The sequence below is a fragment of the Herpailurus yagouaroundi genome, unplaced genomic scaffold, assembly GCF_014898765.1.
Source record: "Herpailurus yagouaroundi ecotype Mexico unplaced genomic scaffold, PumYag 182, whole genome shotgun sequence".
NCBI lineage: Eukaryota > Metazoa > Chordata > Mammalia > Carnivora > Felidae > Herpailurus > Herpailurus yagouaroundi.
Genome location: NW_024412413.1, coordinates 25,346,838 through 25,374,201, shown reverse-complemented (window position 1 = coordinate 25,374,201; position 27,364 = coordinate 25,346,838). Strand labels below are relative to the sequence as shown.

General features: G+C 38.8%; 1 pseudogene; it reads left to right on the top strand.

Annotated features, from left to right (window-relative positions):
* Window positions 1-1,088: 1,088 nt before the first annotated feature.
* On the top strand, window positions 1,089-3,036 carry LOC121040051 (FXYD domain-containing ion transport regulator 4-like; annotated as a pseudogene).
* Window positions 3,037-27,364: the final 24,328 nt, after the last annotated feature.

The following is a 27,364-nucleotide window of genomic DNA, read 5'->3' as shown; positions in this document are numbered from 1 at the left end:
ATTTTTCTCGTGGCCTTCCCATCTATAAGTTTAAAAGATTTAAGGTTTAAAGTAAGCCATAAACTCCATATGGCTGATAGTTGTCTCATACATTTTGTGAGCTGATGAAGCATCTGAAGGGGGATGTGCAGTCACTAGACTAGCTTCTGACCTGCACACACATTTTTTTTTCATTAATCCTTTGCACAGAACAGATGCTCTGGGTGCAGTTTTAGGCCAGAAGAATGTCCAAAATATGTGGGTGTGAATTTGGCCAAAGGGTTAGTTGAATGTGGAGCACAGATACCAGCCTGGAAACAGGTCACATTTTAATGAAAAATGCACATTCAGCATGGCATTGTGTTTTTCAAAGAGGTGGTTCCCAGCCATGGAGAACACAAGGGAGAAATAGGCATTCATGTGGAACTGCTTTAAAACAGAATTCTTGTGTATCCTGGCTGGTGGGGCAGGGCTCTAGTACCCCTTGGGAAATGAGATAATGGAATTTTGCTAGGCATAATTGAGTTTTTTGGAGCATCATTCGTAATTCTTCAAAAAGAAAAAGAAACCTTTATAATTGAATAAAGGAAAGACTTCATAATTATGACTGGCTATGCTAGAAAAAAATCTTTCTGAGAGGGGCAAAGGTGTTGTCCCATTCACATGCTGAGAATGTGACTAAGCAGAGAAACAGAATTTTCCTTGCCTCACTAAAAAAAAAGAATAGTGAAGAAAAAAAGTGGCCAAAAAATCTCTACATGTTAAAGAGTGAAATATAGAACTCACTTAGATATATGTATTACTAGAAGTGATTTTATTTCCTCTCAAGAAATGTGTGTGTGTGTGTGTGTGTGTGTGTGTGTGTGTGTGTGTGTGAATTTTAAACCATTTGAAATGAACTCTAAGTACACAGGCAACATAATTAAGGTTACTTTTAAGAATGAGAGAAATATAGGAATATTAGACTCAATCACTTTTAAAATAGGAACAAAATGCTATTTGCTAGTGTTAACAAATAGATATTTAATTTTATGTCATTATTATGATTAGTTGTGGATGGCATGCAAAAGCAGCAATGAAAAGTAGCTTCTCAAAAAACAAATACGTTAATGGAGGTATTATATGTGAAGTAAAGAAGGTGATGGTTTATTCTACTTTCTGCTGGTCAGTTAGGATGATGAGGGGATATGAAATTAGGGCATCAAGAAGAATGAAAGAATCTTAGTGTTATTTAGTGTGAAGAAGGCAAGATTAGAAAAGTCAACAGGAGGAAGAAGATTGCTTCTGGGTGGAACTCCAAGTCGAATTTTGTTCAGTAAATGGAAAAAGTACAGATCAGTCAAATTCAATATTGAGTCTTCAAATTAGTTGACCATTGGGCAATAATGTTGCAGAGAAGATTCAAGTATGAAGGTGCCATGACAATAGGATAGAGTCTATGAGATAGAGATATGGCCTCAATTCTGCCCAAACCTTGAGGGTAAAACAAGTCTCAAAACTCTATTTATTTACAAAGATAGCAAAAATAAAGAGTTAAATGTGCATAATCTTTAGGTATAAAATAAATGTTATAAAATATTTTACTTCTTAGGTGTTTGTTGAATTGAATTACATTAAATGTTATAAGTCTAGGAATATTTTTTACCCGTTGTTTTATTTTCAATATAGTTTAAGCCTATTTTCTATACTATAAGTTAGGCAAGTTAGATATCTGTTTTAGATAGAAAAACCCATGGGGCACCTGGGTGGCTCGGTCGGTTGGGCGTCCGACTTCGGCTCAGGTCACGATATCGTGGTCCATGAGTTCGAGCCCCGCGTCGGGCTCTGTGCTAACAGCTCAGAACCTGGAGCCTGTTTCAGATTCTGTATCTCCCTCTCTCTGACCTTCCCCCATTCATGCTCTGTCTCTCTCTGTCTCAAAAATGAATAAACGTTAAAAAATTTAGATAGAAAAACCCATTTCCACGTTTCAGCCTCATATTACGACAACTAACCATTTAAAGAAATCAACTCTTGAGTTTTAGCAACTTTTGGAATAAACTGAACCCCTTCTCGTTGCCTTCTCTATGAGCTGAAAGCAATTGAGTTAAGGGCTAGAAGTTTCCTACACCTACATTAAAAGAAAAGAAAGAAACAACTCAGAAGAATTTCTTCTTGCTCTGGAATATTGGTGCTGGAACAATTGGGTATCTATATGAAATAAAAAGAAATTGAGTTATACTTCATAACATAGACAAAAATCAATACCAGGTAGATTCATGACTTAGGTATGAAAGTCAAAACTATAAAGCTGTTAGGAGATAATATAGCAGAATACCTCAAGGGTAGTAAATCATTTATAAACAAGTCACAAAAGGCATTAAACATAAAGGGAAAATTGACTACCCCCAAATTGTCAAGACAGCCCCAGGAACCTCTTCAGACCTGCTTTCTGCACCCAGCTCTCAGGTGAGCTCAGGAAAACGGCTCCCAGCCCTACCCTCCAGCTGTGTCATAAAGAGAGTGACTTGGGGCCTTCTATTCACACTGGCAGGGCTGCCTGCCTTGGATGCCAAAGTCCCTTCTACTATGACAGGGAAAGCCTGCAGGTGGGTGGGATGATTTTTGGAGGGCTCCTGTGCATTGCTGGAATCTTGATCGCCATGAATGGAAAATGCAAATATAAGTACAATCAGAAGCATAGCCCCTTACCTGAGAAAGCCACCCCACTCATCACTCCAGGCTCTGCCAGTACTTGCTGAGCACACAGCCAGTTTCGTGGCACGCTTGGTACCAGCTCCAATGCTGTTCTCTCCCCGCTTGGAGGCTTTACCCTTCATGATGGCCTTTCTCTCCAAGGGTGGGCCTTTAGGCTCCCTTCTGATCAAGAGGCTGTCCTAAAATTTTTTTTTTTAAAGTGTCAAAAGACAGTACAAAAAGAAAAGGCACAGAATAGAAGATTTTTGCAACCTGTAACATCAATCAAGTACATACTAGTATCCAGAATAAAGAACTTCTTAAAAAAAAAAAAAGACTACCCTATAGAAAAAAGGGCAAGAAAAGTGAAGGGCATTTCACCATTTCATAATAAGGGATATCTAAATGGTTGATAAAATATATGAAAAAGTATTCAGCTTCCTTCCTAATTAGGGTTATTTAGACTAGTGGGATACCAATGTATACATACCAGATTTTTGAAAATTAGAAAAATTTGAGGTTGGTCAGGATAAGAAGCAACAGGAGCTCTCATACACTTCTAGTAACAGTGTAAGTTGGCATAACCACTTTGGAACTTAGTTTGCATTATCAATAAAGCTGAGACACTCATATTCTATGACACAACAATTCTCCTAGGAATATATTGTGTGCTTATGTTTACCAGAGTTCATGTTTAACAGTACTTATAATAACAGCATTGTTCATAATGACCCCCAATGGAAACATTACAAATATCCATTAACTGTGCAAGGGAGGAATAAATTGAAGTATACTTATATCCAGAAATTAAAATGAACAAAGTACAGCTATCAGAAACAATATGGAGAAAAAGAGAGTATGTACAGTATGATTCCATTTCTATAAAGTTAAAAAATAGGCAAAACTAAATTCTTTTATTTAAGGATATACATATGGGTGGTAAAACTAAAGGAGAGCAATCCAGGATCATGATAAAAGTCAAGATAATGCTTAGCTCAAGAGGGATGGGAGAATAAAAAAGGATCTATTCTTCAGAGTTAGCAAGTATTGATGATTTCTAGAAGGAACAAGATATAGAAAGTTCATGAGTTAAAAAGAAAATGTGCCTAAGAGAAGTGATATCTATAAGTAAGTCATTCTCTAGACTTATCAGATTGGTATTTTGAAATGTTTTAGAAGATAAGTTAATATATAAACCTGTTAATATGTATTTATATTTCTGATTCATTTATTACCTGAAATGTTATGAAAGTAGACTATTGATAAAATTGAAAAATTGGCAAAAAAATTGTTTTTCTCTTGATTTTATCTCTGCCCAAATCCTGTGTCTCATTTCTAAATTGTTTAATGAAGATGGTAGTTGCTCTCTTGGCTTAAGGGATTAACTATTCCAGGAATTTGTATTTTAAGAGATTTTTTTAGAAGACTGAAAGTCTTTAAAGACTCCAAATAAAATCTCAGATGATGGAATTTAAGCTATTTTCACAAGGTGGTTCACTTTTAAGATTTTGTGAGTAACAAGCAGCCTCTGCTTGTAGATGATCCACCGAAGAAGAGACCTCCCCCTCTTTAGCTTGAAAGAAAGTTGGTTTCTTTTGAAGCTGACAAAGATTTAAAACTTTGCCTGAAGTTTCTGCTATGTGATTCAGAGGTGGAATCTCTACAAAATCTCTACTAAGGACTGTAAATAGAGATACACATTTTAGCTGCTCATGTATGAGATGACTATTCTCCGCTTAGTCAGATGAAATATAACCAACTGCTAATGTATGAAACTTAGAAGTCCTTCATAAAAGAAATTGGAAAAAAATTATACTCTTGGCTGGAATGGAATAAATTTCTTTGATTTATGAAGTATAAATTGTAAGATCACTAGTTTGGCAAAGTTAGAAAAGATATATTATTATGTGGAGGTGTAAGAATAACTTATCTGTTGAATTTGAAGTGAAGCCCTTAATTAATCTTAAGATTGGGCCATCTCTTGGGGTGGAAGTAATCATCAGAAATACTGAATAGGTAACTGATATACTTGGTAATTTTTGGAAGCAGCCAACAGAAGACTTTTAAATAATTTGTATTATATTCTGACTATTGAATACCCAAAATTTTTTCAGTGACAGTACTAAGCCAACTCAAAACTGTAGACAAAAATAATTGCTCTTATATTGGTTTAAATGTTAGTGCAACAGTATTAAGTGGTAAAATATGTACATATACACACATTCTCTCAAGAGTTTCATTAGTTTCTTTTCTGAGTGGTTGGTGGGAGATATTTGTAATAGATTTCAGAATGGTTCTTTGAGCCTCTTGATGCATCTTTGTTCTAGGGTAGCCAATCTAGTTGTCATAGTAGATATCTTATTTTCTATTTGTATTTTTAAATTTTTTATGGAAATCTCACAAGTGCACAAGGATATATATATATTCATTCATTCTCTGGAACATTTTAAAAGCAAAATAAAAAAAATTGGAGGCAAGCTAAAAACCCATTACAATGGGATAGTTGTTTTATGGTATAAGGATAAAATGGAATACTATCCAGCTGTTAAATGAATGAGCTACATTCATAGTGCAGATATGAAAGTATCCCCATTCCTACTATATTGCCTTCTCTTTCCCAGCCTGTGCCTCTGGTCTCATGGGGACTTTCCTACAATCAGTTGACAGAGGAAAAGAAATCGTAGGCCTGGTTTATAGGTAGTTCTGTGCGATATGTAGGTACCACTTGAAAATGAACAGCTATAGTACTACAGCTCCTTTCTGGGACATAAAGGACAATGGTGAAGGGAAATTCTCTCACTGGACAGAATGTTAAGCAGTGCACCTGGTTGTTCATTTTTCTTGGAAGTAAAAAATGGCCAGATTAGTGATTATACACTGATTTATGGGTTGTGGCCAGTAGTTTGGCTGGCTGGTCAGAGACTTGGAAGGAACATGATTGGAAAATTGGTAACAAAGAGATTTGGGGAAGAGGTATGTGGATAGACCTTGTTGAAAGGGTAAACAGTGTGAAGATATTTGTGTCTCATGTGAATGATCACCAGAGTATGTCCTCAGTAGAGGAAGATTTTAATAACCAAGTGGATAGGATGACATATTCTATGGATACCAGTTAGTCTCTTTCTCAAGCCACACCTGTCATTGCCCAATGGGCTCATGAACAAAGTGGCCATGGTAGCGGGGATTGAAGTTATTCATGGGCTCAATGACATGGACTTCTACTCACCACAGCTGACCAGGCTAAGGCCACTGCTGACTGCTCAATCTGCTAGAAGCAGAGATTCCCCAGTGTGGCACCATTCCCTGGGGTGATTAGCCACCTACCTGCTAGCAGGTTGATTATATTGGACCATTTCCATCATAGAAGGGGCAGCATTTTGTTCTCACTGGAATAGATACTCTGGATATGGATTTGCCTTCCCTGCATGTAATCCTTCAGCCAAAAGTACCATCCATAGACTTATAGAATGCCTTATCCACCATCACTAGTATTTCACACAGCATTGCTTCTGATCAAGGAACTCACTTCACAGCAAATGAAGTGTGATAGTGGGCCAATGCTCATGAATTCACTGGTCTTACCATATTTCTCATCATCTTGAGGCAGCTAGTTTCATAGAATGCTAGAATGGCCTTTTGAAGACTCAGTTACAATGCCAGCAAGGTGGCAATATCTTGCAGGGCTAGGACAGGATTCTCTGGGAGGCTGTATATGCTCTGTATATTCTGCTGTTCTCCCATAGCCAGGCTTCATGGGTCTAGGAATCAAGGAGTGGCAGTGGCACCACTCACCATTAGCCCTAGTAAACTACTAGTAAAATTTTTTTCCTGTCCTTATGACCTCATGCACTCCTGGCCTTGAGGTGTTGGTGGCAAATGGAAGAATGCCTTTACTAGGAGACACAACAATTATTCCACTGAATTGGCAGTTAAGACTGCCACCTGGTCTTTAGGTTCCCCATGCCTCTGAACAGGAAAAGAAAGGAGTTACTGTGCTGGTTGGGGTGATTGATCTTGATTACCAAGGGGAAATTGGGTTGCTACTTCACAGTGGAGGGGAGGAAAGGTATGTCTGGGATTTTAATTACTTATTTATATTTTTTATTTTTTTAAAGTTTATTTATTTATTTTGAGAGAGGGAGAGAGTGCGTGAGCAGGAGAGTGGTAAAGAGGGAGAGAGAGGATCCCAAGCAGGCTCTGCACTGACAGCATGAAGCCCAATGTTGGGGCTTGAACTCCCAAACCGTGAGATCATGACCTGACCCCAAAACAGGAGTTTGATGCACCTTTTATTATTTTTTAAATTAAATTTGAATTTGTTTTAGTAATATGCACACCCAACATGGGGCTTGAACTCACAACTCCCAGATTAAGAGTTGTGTGTTTTAGGAGTGCTTGGGTGGCTCAGTTGGTTGGGTGGCCAACTTTGGTTCAGGTCATGATCTTGTGGTTCATGAATTTGAGCCTTGCATTGAATTCTGTGCTGACAACTTGGAGCCTGGAGCCTGCTTTGGATTCTGTATCTCCCTCTCTCTCTGTCCCTCCTACACTCATGCTCTCTCTCTCTGTCTCTCTCTGTCTCAAAAAAAATATATATATTAAAAAAAAAGATTTATGTGTTTTACTGACTGAGCCAGCCAGGTACACCTGGCTATCTTTTATTATTATCACACAGTTGAAGTTGATGGAAAACTGCAACCCAATTCAGGCAGGACTAGAGATGACCCAGACCCTTTAGGAATGAAGGTTAAATTACCCCACCTGGTAAAGAACCATGAGCAGATGAGGTGCTTGCTAAGGACAAAGGGAATACAGAATACAGAGTGGAAGAATAATTTTAAATACTAGCTATGACCAGTATTATATTCAGTAATAATGAGGTCTGGAATTATCATGAGTATTTCTTCTTTATTTTGTTATGAATATGTTTATGTGTATGTGTGTGTGTAGCAAGTATCTTTGTTTTTTTCCCTCTTATCCTCATCTCATATAATATAAATGCTTTGACTTTACATCATAGTATTTAAGTTATATGATATCAAGAAGAGTGAACATCACCCAAGGACTGCATTTTCTTCTGGGGAAAGGGTTAATGTTTTTTAAATTTTATTTATTTATTTTTAATTTTTTCTTTTTAATTTTATTTTTTAATTTATTTTATTTTTATTTTTTAAATTTTTTTTTCAACGTTTTTATTTATTTTTGGGACAGAGAGAGACAGAGCATGAACAGGGGAGGGGCAGAGAGAGAGGGAGACACAGAATCGGAAACAGGCTCCAGGCTCTGAGCCATCAGCCCAGAGCCTGACGCGGGGCTTGAACTCATGGACCGCGAGATCGTGACCTGGCTGAAGCCGGACGCTTAACCGACTGCGCCACCCAGGCGCCCCAATTTTTTCTTTTTTAATGTTTATTTATTTTGAGAGAGAGAGACAGAGACGAGAGAGAGAGAGAGAGAGAGAGAGAGAGAATGAGTGGGAGGGGGGCAGAGAGAGGAAGACACAGAATCCAAAGCAGGCTTCAGGCTCTGATCTGTCAGCACAGAGCCCAATGTGGGGCTTGAACCCACAAACCTTGAGATTATGACCTAAGCCGAAGTCTGATGCTTAACTGACTGAGCCACCGAGGCACTCCAGTTTAATGTTTTTTTTTAGTTGTACGAAGGATAGTTGTATCATGTTAAGTAGAAGTATAACGACATTGTTATGGACTGAATGTTTGTTTCCCCTGAAAATTCTTATGTTGAAACCCTGTCTCTCTAATGTGATGGTATTAGGAGATGGGGCCTTTGGGAGGTAATTAGGATTAGATGAGGGCATGAGGGTGTAACCCTCATGAATAGCATTAGTGCCTTTATAAAAGTCATAGGAGAGCTTTCTTACCCTCTCTGCTTTCTGCCCTGTGAGGATATAAGAAGCCAGCAGTCTGGGATGCCTGGGCTGGCTCATTTGGTAGAGCATGAGACTCTTGATCTTGGGGTTGTGAGTTCAAGTCCCACATTAAGTGTAGATCTTACTTTTAAAAAAGTCAGCAGTTTGCAACCAGAAGATGGTTCTCATTAGAATTCAACCATGATGGCATCTTGTTCTTAGATTTCCAAACTTCAGAACTTGAGAAATAAATTTCTGTTGTTTATAAGCCACCCAGTCTATGGTACTTTTGTATAGTAGCCCGAAGATGCTTGTCTTAAACATTTAAAAAAATTTTTAAAGTAAACTCTACGCCCAACGTGGGGCTTGAACTCACAACCCCAAGATCAAGAGTCACATATCCTATTGACTGCACCAACCAGGTCCCCTAAGACACTTGTTTTATTTATTTAGATCTCAAGTATGGTTTAAAGAGTGCCAAGTTGACAAGAGGTGGTCTTGTGATGATTAATTTTATGTATCAACATCTGTGGTGCCCAGATGTTTGGTCAAACGCCAGTCTAGATATTGCTGTGAAGGTAGTTTTTAGATGTTATTGAGATTTTTTGTTAAGTTTATTTTGAGAGAGAGAGTGTGTGAGCAGGGGAGGGGCAGAGAGAGAGAGGGAGAGAGAGAATCCCAAGCAGGTTTCTTGCTGAGAGTGAGTAGCCTGATGTGGGGCTTGATCCCACTAACTGTGAGATCATGATCTCAGCAGAAATCAAGAGTCAGACACTCAACTGACTGAGCCACCCAGAGGCCCATATGTGATTGACATTTAAATCAGTGGTTTGAGTAAAGCAGATTACCTTCCATAATGTATGCTGATGAACAATGCATACTGTAAATTCCATTTTTATTTAAAAAATCACATTCAAACATATACACACCTATAATTAAATACTCATGGAAAAGGTTCTGAAATTAATGCACACCAAACCAACAGTGATAACCTCTGGGAAGTGGGACAAGAGTTGAGGTGAAGAAAGAGTATATCCTTCCTTTTTTCTTTTTCCTTTTTTATTTTTTTTTCATGTTTATTTATTTTTGAGAGAGAGAGAGACAGAGAAACAGAGTATAAGCAGGGAGGGGCAGAGAGAGAGAGAATCCGAAGCAGGCTCCAGGCTCTGAGCTGTCAGCACAGAGCCTGATTTGGGGCTTGAACTCACAAACCTTGAGATCATGACCTGAGTGGAAGTCAGATGCTTAACAACTGAGCCACCCAGGCGCCTCTCCTTTTTTTCTTTTTTAAGTTTATTTTGAGAGAGAGCAGGCAAGAGAGAGAGAAGAGAGAGGGGGAGAGAGAGAGCAAGAGAGCAAGTGAGTGCACACAAGCGGGGGGGGGGGAGACACAGACAGAAAGAGAGAGAGAGAGAGAGAGAGAGAGAGAGAGAGAGAGAGAGAGAGAATCCCAAGCAGGCTCTGTGCTGTCAGTTCAGAGCCCAACTCCAGGCTCAAACTCACAAACTGATATCATGACCTGAGCCGAAATCAAGAGTCAGACACTTAACTGACTGAGCCACCTAGGTGCCCCTTTCCTTTTTAATTTTGTAAAATTTCTATAATTAAAAATTTCCCAATCGGAATGTATTACTTACATTTGTCCTTTATTCCAGAGGAAGACCCTACTTTTCTTTATTTTTATTTTCTTTTGGTTAGAGGATTAGTTATCACCTTCAGTCTGTCAAATTTTGTTTCCCAATGTTCAACTACACTGTATGCTAGAACTATTTCTGTGCTCTGTGTGTCAGAGCATAGCTATCCCATGGCCATCTTCTCTACATCCTGTGGACTATGGAAGTGTGCAGAATAAGACTAAGAATAATATAACTTGTTTGTGATTCCATATTTTACAAGAAGTAAATTAGGAACATGTATTATTAAAGACATAAGATATTTTGTGTGAGTAAAGATAGTCTTTTGTTAGTAGTTGACTTGCAGTGTTGAAAGTTGGGTTTCCCAGGCAGCAGACTCTGAGACAGAGTGAAGGATGTTTATTAGGCAGGGCCCTTGGGATCAAAACTTGTCAAAACATGGGGAAGGAAGCAGAGGGATAAGTCCAGCTGTGATGCGTACCAACCACAATCTCATCTGACCCCACAAAGAGCTCTGAAGCTAGACTAGCCCTTCAGTGGTGTCCTAAGTTGGCCCTAGATAGCCAAGTCTTTATACTCCAGCAGCAGCCAGTCATTGGAGATGGGCTACCCTGGAAAGGGCGTGGTTTCTGGCAAAGCTGCTCTCTGCTTCTCAGACAATCCTGGAAGGGGCTGGCTGACAGCTGACGGCTGACTGATTGAGGCAATTTCTGAAAGGTGTTAACACATGGTAGGGCTGTCTGCCAACAGTTCTCCTAGCAGCTGGAGCAGCAAGTCCTTCAGTGATGAGAGATCTGGGTGGTACATCATAATGTCTATCTCATTCACCCTTCTTATTCTTGGGATCAACTTCTTAAAACTGTTCATGTATTTTTTTGTTGTTGTTTTTTGTTTTTTTTCGTATATAATATGTATCAGCATGATAATTCAATGAGATAATCATGTGGAATACTTATGGTACTGATTAAGTGCTAACTATCTTTATTATCAATACCATTATTAATATTATTGTTCTCACCTAGTTGGCAGATATCTTGAGAAAAACGTTTTTTTCTAAGCTTCATTTTTTTTTAACGTTTTATTTATTTTTGAGACAGGGAGAGACAGAGCATGAACAGGGGAGGGTCAGAGAGAGGGAGACACAGAATCTGAAACAGGCTCCAGGCTCTGAGCTGTCAGCACAGAGCCTGACGCGGGGCTCGAACTCACGGACCCCGAGATCATGACCTGAGCCGAAGTCGGCTGCTTAACTGACTGAGCCACCCAGGCGCCCCTAAGCTTCATTTTTTAAAGTGTATTAAATTTTATATTCACTTCACATGTATTTCAGCACACAGTATTATTTTGTGCTACAAAGATTTCTTTTTAATTCTTTAAAGTTGCGATTTATAATATTAAATTATTACATTATACACTTGAAACTAATATAACATTGTATGTTAATTATACTTCAATTAAAAGAATTTCACTGCATCTCAGAGATAGCAACTCTGAGACAGAGAGAGACAGAGTGTGAGTGGGGAAGGGGCAGACAGAGAGGGCGACAGAGAATCTGAAGTAGGGTCCAGGCTCTGAGCTGTCAGCACAGAGCCCAACGTGGGGCTCGAACTCATGAACCGTGAAATCATGACCTGAGCCGAAGTCAGACACCCAGCCGCCCCAGCAACTACAGTTTTAAGTGTTTTCCAAATTCATAATCTCTAGGCCTTTAAGAGTGTAAGCTTCATTTTTATTAAGCATGGAGAAGAGTTGGTAGAAGTGGAAATGAATATTATTATAACATTTCTGTTGTGCATACATTATATCAAGTTGATCCTGAAGAAGTTTCAAATTCGCAGGTTGTTTTCCTGTGGTATGAGTGCTAATCTCTTTTCACATGATAAAAGGAATTTTATTCTTCCTTTTGCTTTTAAAAGATCTAATTCAGTGTCATTCGATGATTCCTAAGGAACTCTCTTTTCTGGTTTATTAGGGGAAAAGCCAGGCCCAGATCTTAAATTCATTCCCTTGACAAATGTAATCCCATCATAAATCATAACAATAAATGAAAAGCTGGCTTCTGCTCTAGAAAATAATAGTCATATGAGACTATTGTTTTAATGCTGTTGACATTTGGTTTTGTACATTTGACTGCTGTGCTGATGAAAAATATCTGTTAACTAGGGAAAAAAATAATAGAGGCTAACACTTACTGAGCATTCTGCTAAGTATTTCACCTGCATTAGCTCATTTAAGAATTGTATCAGTCTTATGAGGTAGATTGTGTTAGTTTCTCTCTATTATAGATTGTGAAATTGAGACTCAGAGGGCTAAGTTAAAGTAAAACGTAGTTAAGTGGCAGAGCAGGAATTAGAACCCAGGATAATCAGACTACAAGATTCACTCTTCTGGCCAGGGGAGCCTGGGTGGCTCAGTCAGTTCAGCCCCCAACTGTTGATTTTGGCTCAGGTCATGATCTCACGGGTTTGTGAGTTCGAGCACTGCATTGGGCTTTGTGTACTGAGGGTGCAGAGCTGCATAAGGTTCTCTCCCTCTCTCTCTCTCCCCCTCCTTCATACCCTCTCTCCCAAAGTAAACAAATAAACTTTATATAAAAAAGATTCATACATCTAGCCATTCCACTTTAGTGACATGAAGGACTGATTTGAGTCCATTTCTCTCAATTAATGAATCATTTATTGAAAACATACTCTGAGCCCAGCCCAGTCCAGCTTGGGGAGAATATAAAATTATAAAAGCCCTCTCTCCATGTTTACAATCTAGTTGAGGGGTTTCAAGATAATCAAGGGGAGTGTTTCCTGAGCCTTAATTATTCTTTTACTATTTTTCTTTGTTGTCATGTGTGCCACATCAAGTATTATTTCCCTATCTCTGAATGCTCTTACTTCCTGAACTTGTACACTCAAATCTCCTAAAAGTATTTTTTAAAAAGCTTTAAAAAAGACTTAAAGATAGTCTTCCCTATATTTTTTATGCCTTCTTCTTCTTTTTTAGATTTTCTTTTCTTTTCTTTTTTTCTTTTTGAGAGAGAGAGAGAAAGCACGCAAGCAGGGAAGAGGGGCAGAGGGAGAGAGAGAATGTTAAGCAGGCTCCATGCTCAGCACAGAGCCTGACATGGGGCTTGATCCCATGACCCTGGGATCATGGCCTGAGCCAAAATCAAGAGTCAGGACTCAACCTACTGAGCCACCCAGGTGGCCCTAGATTTTATTTTAAAATAATCCCTACACCCAACATGGAGCACGAACTCACAACTCCGAGATCAAGAGTTGCTTGCTCTAATGACTCAAAGATGATTCAATACTTTGAGTTTTTTTTTTCTGAGTACTTTTTTTTTTCTTTTTGAGAGAGACTGTTCATGCAAACTAGTGGGAGAGGGGCAGAGTGAGGGGGGATAGAGAGAGAATCTTAAGCAGGCTCAATGCCCAGCTCAAAGCTCGATATAGGGCTTGATCTCACAATTGTGAGATTATTACCTGAGCTAAAATCAAGAGTTGGAAGCTTAACCAACTGAGTTACCCAGGTGCCCCGAAAGATGATTTAATACTTTGGTCAGTACAGTAAGAAACTGAAGAAAAGGAAAATGAAGTGGAAGAATGTTATGCAAGCGGTCATTTTTTCACTATTGCTATAGGTAATTTAATATTTCTTCCATTTTCTTATTATTTTACTCTTTAAAAAAATTTTTTTAATGTTTATTTTTGAGAAAGACAGTGCGAGTGGGGGAGGGGCAGAGAGAGAGGGAGACACAGACTCCAAAGCAGGCTCCAGGCTCTGAGCTTTGAGCACAGAGCCTGACCTGGGGCTTGAACTCATGAACTGTGAGATCATGACCTGAGCTAAAGTCAGACACTTAACCGACTGAGCTACTCAGGTGCCCCATTATTTTACTCTTTTTAAAAAATATTTATTTTTGATAGAGAGAGAGAGAGATAGAATGAGAGCAGAGGAGGAACAGAGAGAGGGAGAGAATCCCAAGCAGGCTCCCTAGTGTTAGCGTGGAGCCCAAAGAGGGGCTTGATCTCATGAATCATGAGACCTAGACTTGAGCCGAAATGGAGTCAGTAACTTAACCGACTGAGCCACCCAGGTGCCCCTTGGTTTAGTCTTTTTTAAAATCGCAGTTGAGAATAATTGGTTAGCAGTGATGAACTTATTCTAAGGTTGATGAAATAGCAAAATATTTCAAGATACAAGAAAAATAATATCACTAAGATTCCATAATTTATCATAGATTTTCAAAGGATCCACATGACCTTTATGGTAATTGCAAAATAGAATGAATTTTAACCTATTAAAAATAAAAAAGCAAAATTTCTCTTTGTTTTTTGAAGACATCTAAGATAAAACAAAAGTCAACATTTGAGGAAGACCTCTATGAAAAATCAATCCTTACAAACAGAACAGCGCAGAAAAGAAAATCAATAACCAAAAACGAGTCCAGTGGACACTGACATTATACCAAGTTGAATTTTATAACAATTTTATGATATAAGTATTATTATTATCCCCATTTACAGATCAAAAAACTTAGTGTTTACATTTTTAAGAAACTTGCAGGGAGTACAACTCTGGAGCCTGTGCTCATAATCATTATTTTATCTCCCAGGTCAGTGGTCCTCCTATTTTAATCTCTCATATCATCCTATAGTTTTTTTCAAAAACTATACATATGGGGCGCCTGGGTGGCGCAGTCGGTTAAGCGTCCGACTTCAGCCAGGTCACGATCTCGCGGTCCGGGAGTTCGAGCCCCGCGTCGGGCCCTGGGCTGATGGCTCAGAGCCTGGAGCCTGTTTCCGATTCTGTGTCTCCCTCTCTCTCTGCCCCTCCCCCGTTCATGCTCTGTCTCTCTCTGTCCTAAAAATAAATAAACGTTGGAAAAAAAAATTAAAAAAAACAAAAACAAAAACTATACATATGTATGTATTTATATTTTCTTTTTTTTTTTTTAATTTTTTTTTTAACGTTTATTTATTTTTGAGACAGAGAGAGACAGAGCATGAACGGGGGAGGGTCAGAGAGAGAGGGAGACACAGAATCTGAAACAGGCTCCAGGCTCTGAGCGGTCAGCACAGAGCCCGACGCGGGGCTCCAACTCACGGAGTGTGAGATCGTGACCTGAGCCGAAGTCGGCCGCTTAACCGACTGAGCCACCCAGGCGCCCCTGTATTTATATTTTCTTACCATACTATAAGGACAAAAGCTATGTTTGTTTTACTGATCTCAGTATGTCATTACATGTAGTGTAGTGTCTGGCAGAAAGTCAATATATAGTAAATGTCAGTTGAATTGAATAAATGAACAATTATTCAATCATCATGCTTAGCATACAATCAGTTGCCATGGGCAAAAGTATCTAAACACTTTCTGTATTGAACATATTCCGTTGAGGGCAAGTTGTAGATGCTGGGAAAAGATCAAGACATAATCCTGCCCTCAAGAAATTTGCAGTCTAGATGGGATATAGGGCAGGGAGCAAGAGCAGGGGCATAAAAGGGTTATGCAGGTGGAAAGGTATAGACAAGTGACCTATAGAGAACTTCACTATTCCCTAGTAGTTTCAGTTTCATAGGAGACGGTCATCGTGGAGGGTTCTTTTTTTCCAGGGAAGAAAAACTTTTTCATATATTTAATTGTAGCCTCTCAAGGATTTTTGGAAAGAAATTTTTATTTCTCATTTTTCTAATCCATCATCTGTTCCAGGAAATTCTTTCAACCTAAATCTTATATGATTGATTTATTAACATTTAAAAAGTGTGTATTTATTTTGAGAGAGAGACAGACAGACAGAGGGAGAGAGAGAGAGAGCAAGCAGGGGAGGGGCAGAGAGAGAGGGAGAGAGAGAATCCCAAGCAAGGTCTACACTCTTAACACAGAATCTCACTGGGGGCTCAATCCCATGAACTGTGAGGTCATGACCTGAGCTGATATCAAGAGTCAGATACTTAACCAATGGAGCCACCCAGGCACCCCTTATATGATCAATTTAAACTGCCATCCTCTTTTTCTGTTCTTGGAGCATAGAAATTGGTGATGCATGTTGATAGACTGCTTTGAGGATCATTATTCAGTCACTCCCCAGTCTCTTTTCTCCAGGTATATAATTTTATTTTTAAAAGTTTTCATCATAATTTTATTTTCCTATTCTCTAGTCCTAATTACTGCTCTCCTCTGACTTATCTCTAAAATTTTTAGGTTTCTTTTAAGTTGTGAAGCTGTGATTTGACCATGGTCCTTATAATGGGATCATTATTTTACTATTTCTGCCTATTTTCCTTTGTCTTTTTTTTCTTCTTTTTCTGTTCTTTTTCTTCTATGTTGGCCATACAAAACAGTTCTCTCTCTCCCTCTCTCTCTCTCTCTCTGCCTGTCTGTCTGTCTCTTTTCCCCTATGCTTTATTTTACAGGCTTATTAGCATCAACTTTTCCTCTAATTAATAGTAGCATATAGTTAACTTTGCATAAGTCACATCTCCTCTGTGGTAAACTGAACCATGGCTTCTGTATTCATCACCTGTGTGGTATTCTGTTGGATCTGGGCTGGCTCTACTTTAACCAAGAGAATTTAGAGGAAGTGACACTGTGCTTGTTCCAGGCTTAAGCCTTAGGAAGACCTAGCCTTCTGGGGAAAGCCAGCTGCTGTGTAATATGTTTACCCTGAAACTGCCATCTGTGAGCAGTTGTCTTCCACATGGCCTCTCCATGAGCCCAACCTAGCCACATGGAGAGACCATGAGGAGGAGAACCAAACCCTGGCCAACAGGCCCAGCTGATCTTCTAACCGACAGCTACACCAACTTGCCTGCTTCTGAGTAAGGCCATCTTGGAAGTAGATTATCTAGTCATAGTTGCTCTGCCCTAGCTGACACCATGTGGAGCAGTGACAAGCTATCTTTGCTGAGGCTTGTCCAACTTACAGAATTGTGAGCAAATAACCAATTTTAAGGCACTATTTTTGGGGGGTAATTTGTTAAGTAGCAAGAAACAATGGAAACATCCTCCCTGGGCAAGACTTTGTTTTTATTTTCATTTATTTATTTTTTTAAATCTGTGCATTAGTTCAAAGTGAATTAGTTGGACAAGATACTCTGTACATACTATAAACTCTCTATTAGAGAGTGTGGTATACTTTGCTCCATTGCTGCTCAACTTCTGCCTACAGCCCTATGTTGGTCCTTATTGATGCTTATTTGATACTAATTTGTTACTGGTCTTGTTGAATTTTTTTTCTTAGATCCAAATCTCTAAATTGTCAGAGTCATTAGAAATAACTTATTTTGTCCTCCAGCATGCTAACACTGCTCTCAGCTTGGTGGCATGTCATTTCATGAGCTTGCCTTTTACTTCATCATTTCCTTCAGCAGTCTCACAGCTGCATTCTCACAGCTGGACTGGCTGATTCATTATCTTTTTTTGGCCCTCAGAAAATCCTACTGGCATAGTTTCTAGGATTCATAAACTTGCCTTTCCCACCATTTTGCTGTTTCTGGCTCAAGCATACCCTAAATGGGTCATTTTTCTAAGACATAGCATGCCCATTCCTGTGAATTTCTTGTGAATAATATGTGCTATTAGAAAGCTAATGAGAAAAGCACTACTCTTTTTTTGGTGGAGTCTTGGCTCAGAATATTTCTGAAGCAATCATCATCAATTAATTATGCCTCAAGACTTCTGTGATAGGGGTATGAAACCAGTAATTCTTTTTTTCACATCACTTTGAATTCATGTCTAAGAATATTACAGCACATTTGCTCTCCTTGAGTTGAATTCATTCCAGAAGGAACATATTTCTTAGTAAATACTGTCCACTCATTTTTGAAGGATATTTAAGCTTGGAGAATATTAAAGTAATTGATTCTCAGCATTTTAAAAACTACTTTCAATTTTAGCCACTGCTAGCCATCTGTTTATTCACTTCAGAAAGAGTTCCAAACATAGCCTAGAGTCATCATGAGTAATCTTAACAGGCTCACTGGAGCATATGCTATAACCCCAGTCTTCCCAGGATTTCAGAGTGCTTTAGAGAAGAACTGCATGCCATATTAGGGCCCATTTATCCTGTCTCATACATGATATACTCAGAATAAGAGCTAAACATGTTATCTGAGGTAACAGCAAAATAGAAGAGTTGATCTGTGGAACAAGTAGCCTGTAAGGTTGGCACAATACAAATTCCCATGATGCAAGGTTACTAGTTCTAGGATAGAAGGTTGCTGTTTCCCCTTCCCACCAACCCTCTCAACCTTTGAAGAGTACTAATTGTCAAAGGCCCCATATGCAGGTCTAAAAACTTTCTGGGACTATATGTATTACCTGATGTTATGTTTTTCTACTACTGTACTAGACATTAAACTTTTTTTTTTTAATCCAGCATCTCTTCTTTACAAGAACTCCTCCTCCTCCACTTCCTATGATTCTGATGGGCTACAATTACAAGGGCCTCACTCATCTGGCCATAGCTGAATGATGGTAGAGAGGATTCCTTCTGCAGAAGTTGCTAGCTTAGGATGTAACATGGAGTCACACATGATAATTTTCTGAAACCTCATGGAGTCTGTCTTATATTAGGAGAAAACTAACAAATGGGAGCAGGGTGGAGACAGAGAAAATAAACGTTGTCAATATTGGTCTGGCCTCAGGATACAGCTGTATTTGAACTTTCAGATAATCTACTCATTTGCTCTTTTGCTTAAACTCATTTAAATTGTGTTAGTCTCATTTGCAATCAAGAGTAATAATTAATAGCAACCTATTCCTTAAGGAAAATTTATGCAACCATAAAAATAGCTTTCTTATCTAGCAATTCAACTTCTGGATATATACCCAAAAGAAATGATGGGGCACCTGGGTGGCTCAGTCGGTTAAGCGTCCGACTTCAGCTCAGGTCACCATCTCGCGGTCCGTGGGTTCGAGCCCCACGTCGGGCTCTGGGCTGATGGCTCAGAGCCTGGAGCCTGCTTCCGATTCTGTGTCTCCCTCTCTCTCTGCCCCTCCCCCATTAATGCTCTGTCTCTCTCTGTCTCAAAAATAAATAAACGTTAAAAAAAAAAAGAAAAAAAAAGAAATGAAACCATTTTCTTGAAGAGATATTTATACTCCCATGTTCACTGCAGCATTATTCACAATAGCTAAGATACTGATTGATCAACAAATGAATGGATCAAGAAAGTTATATATATAGCACCAATATAGATGAACCCTGGGTGGGGTTTTATACTAAGTAAAATAAGCCAGACAGAAAAAGACAAATATTGCCTGGTATCACTTACATGTGGATCCTAAAAAAAAAAGGTCAAACGCATAGTAACAGAGTAGAATGGTGATTACCAGAGGCTAGGGGTGGGGGAAAGGGGGAGATAATTGATAAAAGGGTGCAGACTTTCAGTTATAAGATGAATAAGTTCTGGAGACCTAATGTACAGCATGGTGATTATAGCTAATAATAATGTATTGTGTACTTGAAATTTACTGAGAGTAGATCTCAAGTGTTCTTACTACACACACACACACACACACACACACACGCACACACACATCATAACTATGGGAGGTAATGGATACATTAATTAGCTTGATTGTGCTAATTATTTCATATTTGTAATGTATACTTGTATCAAAACATCATGTTGTACACTTAAATATTACAACTTTTATCAAAAAATGAATGAATAAAATACATTGTTTAAACTGAAAATCACTAATCAAAGTGAGGAGATAAAATTCAAGTCCAAAAGGTGGGAAGGGAAGTAGTAGAAGGAAGGAGGAGATGGTCTTAAACTTTGAAAATTCTGAAGGATTATTTTAGTTTTCTTTGTAAGGATAAAAATATGTAATTTCAAAGCTGGCAGCTAGAGATGCATTAAAAACAAGTTTACTGATCTGGGCTTAGAAGTCTCCTTTTCACTGTTCCTTACACACCCATCAGAAAATAACTCATGCTCAGCACATTCATCACATCATCAACACAACTGAAAATCAATATTGCCTATCTCTACAGGCATTCCTAAGGAGGTACGGTGGCCAGGGTTTGTTAATTCCATTTATTTCTCTAGGTCCTATATTCCTAATATTTCAGGCTAAAATGAAGCTACAACTATATTCCTTGGGCTAAAGCCTCCCAGTGGGTAGCAGTATATTTTTTGGAAAAAAAATTAGGATGCAGATCCTTGTCAAACATGGCTCTACCTGTCTGGATTAAGGCAGTCACTTCTACCTACTGAAAAAGTATGAAATTATATGAAAATTCTGTTCTAAAATGTTAACAACTGTCACTTACATTTCCCAAAAAAAGCCCCTGGCAACAATTTTTCTTTTCTCTGTTTCTATGAGTCCTATATTTTATAATATTGCAATGAAATATATATGTGTGTGTGTGTGTATATATATATATATATATATATATATATATATATATATACATACATAATATTCCATGATATCTGTCCATCACATTGTTTATCCATTCATCTGTCAAAGGGCACTTACGTTGTTTCCACACATTGGCTATTAGGAATAATGCAACAGTAAACATAGGAATGCAGATATCTCCTCAAGACAGTGATTTTATTTCCTTTGGATATATACCCAGAAGTAGGTTTGCTGGCTCACATGGTAGTTCTGTTTTTAATTTTTTGAGGAATTTCCAAATTGTTTTTTATAATGGAGGCACCAATTTATATTCCCACCAACAGTGCACAAGGGTTCTCTTTTCTCCATGTCCTTTCCCATATTTGTTGTCTTTTGACTTTTTGATAATGGCCATTCTAACAGGTATGTGGTGCTATCTCATTGTGGTTTTGCATTTTCCTGATGTTTAGTGATATTGAATGTCTTCTCATATATCTGTTGGCCATTTATATGTTTTCTTTGGAAAAATATCTATTCAGGTATGTCTGTATTAAAAAAATTTTTAATGTTTTTATATTTGAGAGAGAGAGAGAGAGAGTGAGCATGGAAGGGGTAGAGAGAGAAGGAGACACAGAATCCAAAGCAGGCTCCAGCCTCTGAGCTGTCAGCACAGAGCCAAATGCGGGGCTAGAACCCACGAACGGCAAGATCATGACCTGAACTGAAGTCAAATGCCCAACTAACTGAGCCACCCAGGTGCCCCAGGTATGTCTGTATTTTAATTTTCAAGGTACCTTAAACACATTTTGGAAGTACAGCAAATACACACTCATACATTACTAGATAAGGGTGGAGACTTCTATCAAATAGGAAGAAATATTAATGGATATGTGTATTGCATTTGAACTTTTATCCTATAAAAATCATTAGGCACATCAGAGAATCTAGTAAAAATGATTCTTTTGATAAGTATTTAGATTAAATTAACCAAATATTGAACACCTGTGTACAAGGAGTCATGCCAAATATTGAGAACAAGAAGATTAAAATGATTTGAATCTTAGCCCTTAAGGAATCTAGTGAGGGAGATAGACTTGATTTCCCAGGCAAGCAGAACTAATACTTCTTCCATTAGGCTCACATTGTACCTATCTCTATTATAACACGTATCATAATTATTTCTTTTGGGATACCTGCCCTGTTTTAGAATAAATATTCTACAATGGGCCAATTGGCTGTCTTATTCACTTTTATATTCTCAGTGCTGAATACTGTCCTTGATACAGTAGGCATTTAATAAAATCTTGAAGTTGATGCAACTCATGGAATATGTAACTCAGACTTTAAAAATGAGGAAGTGTGTTATTTTATATAAAAGGAACTCCAGTGGCAAGGTAGATCCAATGGTCTCAGTAGATCATCAAAACCAGAGGTTCTTCATACTGCTCTGTTCTATTTTAATCCTCAGGCAGTTTCCTCTTATGGTTGGAGGATGGATGATGGAGTGATTAGGCTGCATACTAATTTGGCATGTGACGTGGCAGGAGGTGGTGGGAGGGGGTACAGGACTCCTGATCTTCTTAGGAGAGATGAAAGTTTTCCCCAAAGCACCTACAAAACCTTTTCCCATATTTCATGGATTAGAGTTGCACATAATTGTGAAGGGCTATCCGTGCATTGTAGGATATTTAGCAGCATCCCTGTTTTTTCACCCAGTAGCGTCTTCCCACCAGTTGTGACAACCAACCAACCAACATTGCCAAATGTCCCTTGGGAAGCAAATCATCCTGACTGCAAGCTATTGTTTAGATAATTTAGGATTACTCCCTAAGCTAAGAGTGAGTCAGATTTGTGTAAGGCAGATGGGGATATATACTTGAACCAATCAGGGTTCTGTCAGGAAGATAATAGATCTGGTTAGGTAGCTAAAATGTCCACATCGCATGCTAAACATAGAGGCAAACAAGTTCAGCATGCAATTTAAAATTTTAGTTTTCCTCCATCTTACATGCCCTCAAATTTCTGTTCAGTGAAATTAGAAGTGAAAAAAATGAGCTTATGTTGAAGGGATTGGTTCTTGTCTCTTAGCAGTTTCTTACAAAGTAATTGGAATCAGGCCACTTTAAGTTAGAAGTTATAGAAACCCAATCCAAACTGCTTATACAAAAATGGAATTCACTGGCTCACGATAATAATCATAGCCAAATTTTATCAAATGCTTCCCCTGTAACAGGAGTTGTTCAAAATGCTTCCCAAATGTTAACAGATCTTATTCTCATAATAATTCTATGAAATCTTTACTATTATTTCCATAAGGAAAGTAGGTCATAGGGAAATTAACTAGTGATCAGCCATTAAATGGCCATACTTTGTAAGTGCTACGGGAGCCCCGAGGAAGAATTGAATAATTCTGACCTGTACTGAGAAGTTCTCATGGAAAAGGGGCATTTTTACTTTGCTTGGGGGGAAGGTACAATATTTATATAACTGCAAGTTGAGGGATAGAGAGGAGAAAATGGTCCCTCCTCTGTATAATGCTCTTTCAGGGCTGTACTCTGGCACAAAAAAACCTCTCTGGATTCCAAAAGGTAGAGCTCTACTCAACTTATAAGCCCCAAGCCATTTCCCCCACAGGTACACTCACAGCTCTGTTGTGACTGGTTCAGGATGGATTCTGATATTACCTACAAAGTACTAGGGGCAGCACTCTGATTTACAACCTTTCTTGAAAACCCTTCTAGACTCTTTCTACCTGTCTTCTAATGGGTCTCTTGCCATCCTGTAATTTGACCTTAGTCAGAATCAGGGTCATCACATAACAGCCTTGCAGGTTGTGCACTATACCACTCCAGGGGCATCATTCACAGAAACCTATTAAATGTCTTCAAGAAGCTATACACCTATGATTTTGTAACTGCAAATACAACCTCTGGGGCGTCCAAGCCCACACTAGTAGGAAACTTTTTTTTTAATGTTTATTTATTTATTTTTGAGAGAGAGAGAGAGAGAGAGAGGGAGAGAGAGAGAGAGAGAGAGAGAGAGAGAGAGAGAGAGAGAGAAAATCCCAAGCATTCTCCACACTTTCAGTGCAGAACCCAATGAGGAGCTCAATCTCATGAACTGTGAGATCATAACCTGAGCTGAAATCAAGAGTCAGATGCTCAACCAACTGAGCCACACAAGCACCCCCAGGCTGAGAAATTTTTGAATCTCCAAGAAGGACATAGTCTTCGTTACGGATTTAAGAGGTGGTTACAGAGGATAATGGGCATGAAAGAACCTCCCAGATAGCAGAATCAGGGTAGATCAGAAGGGCGGGGAATTGGGCAGACTTACTCTCTGTCAGGGCAGGGAATCTTTGCATTTCCTGTGGACCAGTGACTACTATATATTTCCCATTCTTTCCTTTTCTGACTTGGAGTTTTTATTATGGTTATCATATCTTTCTCACACACCAGTGCATATTGGGTGCCTTAGTTTATGAGTCACTCTTCCAAAAGGAGCCACATCCAAACTTGATGGAGAGGACTAATTCTCAGAGATCTTGGACTCTGAGATGGGTGTGGTAACTTGGTGGGAGGTCATATTGGTTCTCTTGGGATGGAGGTGAATGTGTTCTTGTATATCAAAAGAATATATATCAATATTTGGACAGCCAGAGAAGTGGTTTGTAGAAAAGCCTACTAATTGGCCTATGATATCCATTCTCTCAATCTTCCTTTTAGGAATAGAACTTTCAAATTTTAGTTAGACACATGGTTATCAAGCTAGAAACAACATTTTCTAGCTGTATGTAAGTGGGCCATAAAGCTATGTCCTGGCCAATGAGATGTGAAAAGAGATGATCTATGTCCTTAAGAAGATATCATCACTTCTCCTTTTACCCTTTCATACAACCTGCAATGTGGTAGTAAATTATTTGACTGTGTGGCTGGGAGCTTCATTTAGTAAATTTTCTTTGCAGGGGCTGGCAAATTTTCTTAAAGGGGCTGATAGGAAATACTTTGACTTAAATGCCATAGAGTCTCTGTCATAACTACTCAAATCTGCCATCATAATTCAAAAGCAGCCACAGATAAAACTTATACAATTGGACATGGTTATGTTCCAATTAAACTTTATTTACAAAAACAGGTGTCCAGCTTACCAACTATAATTTTTCTATCCCTGATTTGATGGAACAATAAGATAGGTGAAATCTAGGTCCCTGGATGACCTCATGGAAGAAAGCCACCCTACATTCTTCCTCATCTACTAGTTCAGACTTTTATGTGGAGAAATAAGTCTTTCTTTCCTTTTCTTTCTTTCTTTTTTTTTAAAAATTTTTTAACATTTATTTATTTTTGAGAGAGAGAGACAGAGCATGAACGGTGGAGGGGCAGAGAGAGAGGGAGACACAGAATCGGAAGCAGGCTCCAGGCTCTGAGCCATCAGCCCAGAGCCCGACGCGGGGCTGGAACTCACTGACCACGAGATCGTGACCTGAGCTGAAGTCGGACGATTAACCGACTGAGCCACCCAGGCGCCCCTCTTTCTTTTTTTTATTTCTTTATTTCTCTCTCTCTCTCACTCTCTCTCCCTCCCTCCCTCTCTCCTTCCCTCTTTCCTTCATTCCTTCATTCCTTTTTCTCTCTCCTACCTCCTTCCCTCCCTCCTTTCTCTCTCTCTTTCTTTCCTTCTTCTTTTGAGTGAGAGGGGAAGGGGCAGGGAGAGAGGGAGAGAGAACAAGCAGGCTCCACACTCAGCACAGAGCCTGACTCAGGACTCAATCCCATGACTATGAGCCGAAATCAAGTTGGAGGCTTAACCAACTAAGCCACCCAGGTGCCCCAATAAGTCTTCATTCTTATTTAAGTCACTGTTATGTTGGATTCTATTAAGGTGCTCAAAGCAATATCTTAATACAACTATATCTTACTGGAAGAAATCCCTAAATGATCCACTGTAAGCATTATTACTTTATTTTAATCATCGATCTATTTCTAGAAAAAGTGATGATTGGAAAGTAACTTTCTCAAAATCCCATGGCAAATCTGTGATGGTATGAGGAAATGCTCCCATTTCCTGTGATTCTGAAGATGTCCATTAGAAGTAGCAACTAAGATAAAGTTTCTTTGTTTTTTTATTTTTTTATTTTTTTAACGTTTATTTATTTTTTTGGGACAGAGAGAGACAGAGCATGAACGGGGGAGGGGCAGAGAGAGAGGGAGACACAGAATCAGAAGCAGGCTCCAGGCTCTGAGCCATCAGCCCAGAGCCCGATGCGGGGCTCGAACTCACGGACCGGGAGATCGTGACCTGGCTGAAGTCGGACGCTTAACCGACTGCGCCACCCAGGCGCCCCTCTTTGTTTTTGTTTTTAACCCAAAATCATTTCGAAAGTGATTAGAAGATGTTAAATGACTGCTGAACCATGTATTTACGAGTAAAGGTAGAATGAATAACATTTCATTAAATGCATGTTGGTTGCAGGTTCCTACCTGCAATTCTGGTTAAACATAAATATCCTAAAGGCAGCATACTTGTAAAGGAAATTCCAGTATGTTGCATAACATATTCACATTTTACCCATCATTCAAGGCATTGTATGTACTATTATCAACTTCTCTAAGTACATTTTTTTATTCATAATCAATATGAAATTGAGAACACTGCAATACTTCTTTTCATGCTGCTGACAGCCCACTGTTTTCTGAAGAGCAAGATAATCAAAACAAAATAATTGATCATTTTGAAAAACAAAATTACTAAATGAAGTAGGCAGTTGCGGGATGGCTTATAATTATTTTTGAGAAAGTTTCCATCAGTTGTTCATATTAAAAAGTAGATCTTTGGGGCACCTGCGTGGCTCAGTGGGTTAAGCAGCTGACTTGATTTTGGCTCAGGACATGATCTCATGGTTTGTGGGATTGACTCCTGCATCAGGCTCTGCACTGACAGTGAGGAGCCGGCTTGGGATTCTCTCTCTACCTCACTCTCTGCCCCTTCCCCCCCGCCACACCCCCACTCACTCATGGTCTCAAAACAAGTAGATAAACGTGAAAAAAATTTTTTTAAGTAGATCTTCAAAGTTGTCTTTCTCTGTTTTGCTTTCTCTCTTTAGTGAAGGTATCTGTGTTTACTCTCTTTATGTTCTTAGTAGTAATTACTTTCATTCATTTGCTTAATTTCATCTTTTGGCTCCATTGTTTTAAAAGTGCAAAGTGATGCATATATTGCCAGCTTTGAGTTTTGCAGCAGTAGGTGTGGTGCAAATGTCATGTTTCTTATTTGTGTGTTATTTTCTAAACATATTCAAGGCAGCGCCCCCTGAGACAGCTGTGACAATAATGCCCCACCATGACAACAGAGGAACAGTGCCAAAGCTCAGCAAAACAACATTTACTTGGCAGGGGAGAGAGAAATAGAGGCTTTTCACAGCCTTTTGGAAATGCTAATAAGGTCTCAACCTTGAATCATGTTTGCTTTTTATCTGGGAAACCCTTTCTAGTTATGATACCATCTGTATAAGTAGAAGGAACAGCTTCCAATTTTGAAGTATATATCATAGCAGATTTCTGAGAAGAGCTGGTCCAAAATCCAGGTGCTTCCTTTTCACCTGGGAGAGCAGTGCATTTGGGAACATTTAAAGCCCAAGATCTACTTCTTTGGGTCCTTAAACTGAAGACAGTCTGAAGCTTGGCAGGCATCACCACCAGGGGTGGTGTTGTGTTAAAGTTCACGAAATACATTTGCGATGTGTAAACAGTTGACTCAGAGCTCAGATTTTGTTCTCATGAATAGCTCTTTTAAGCTTCCCTGCCCTTTTTGTTCTATGTTGCATAGTTGGAAAAAATATTATTATTATATGATAGCTCAA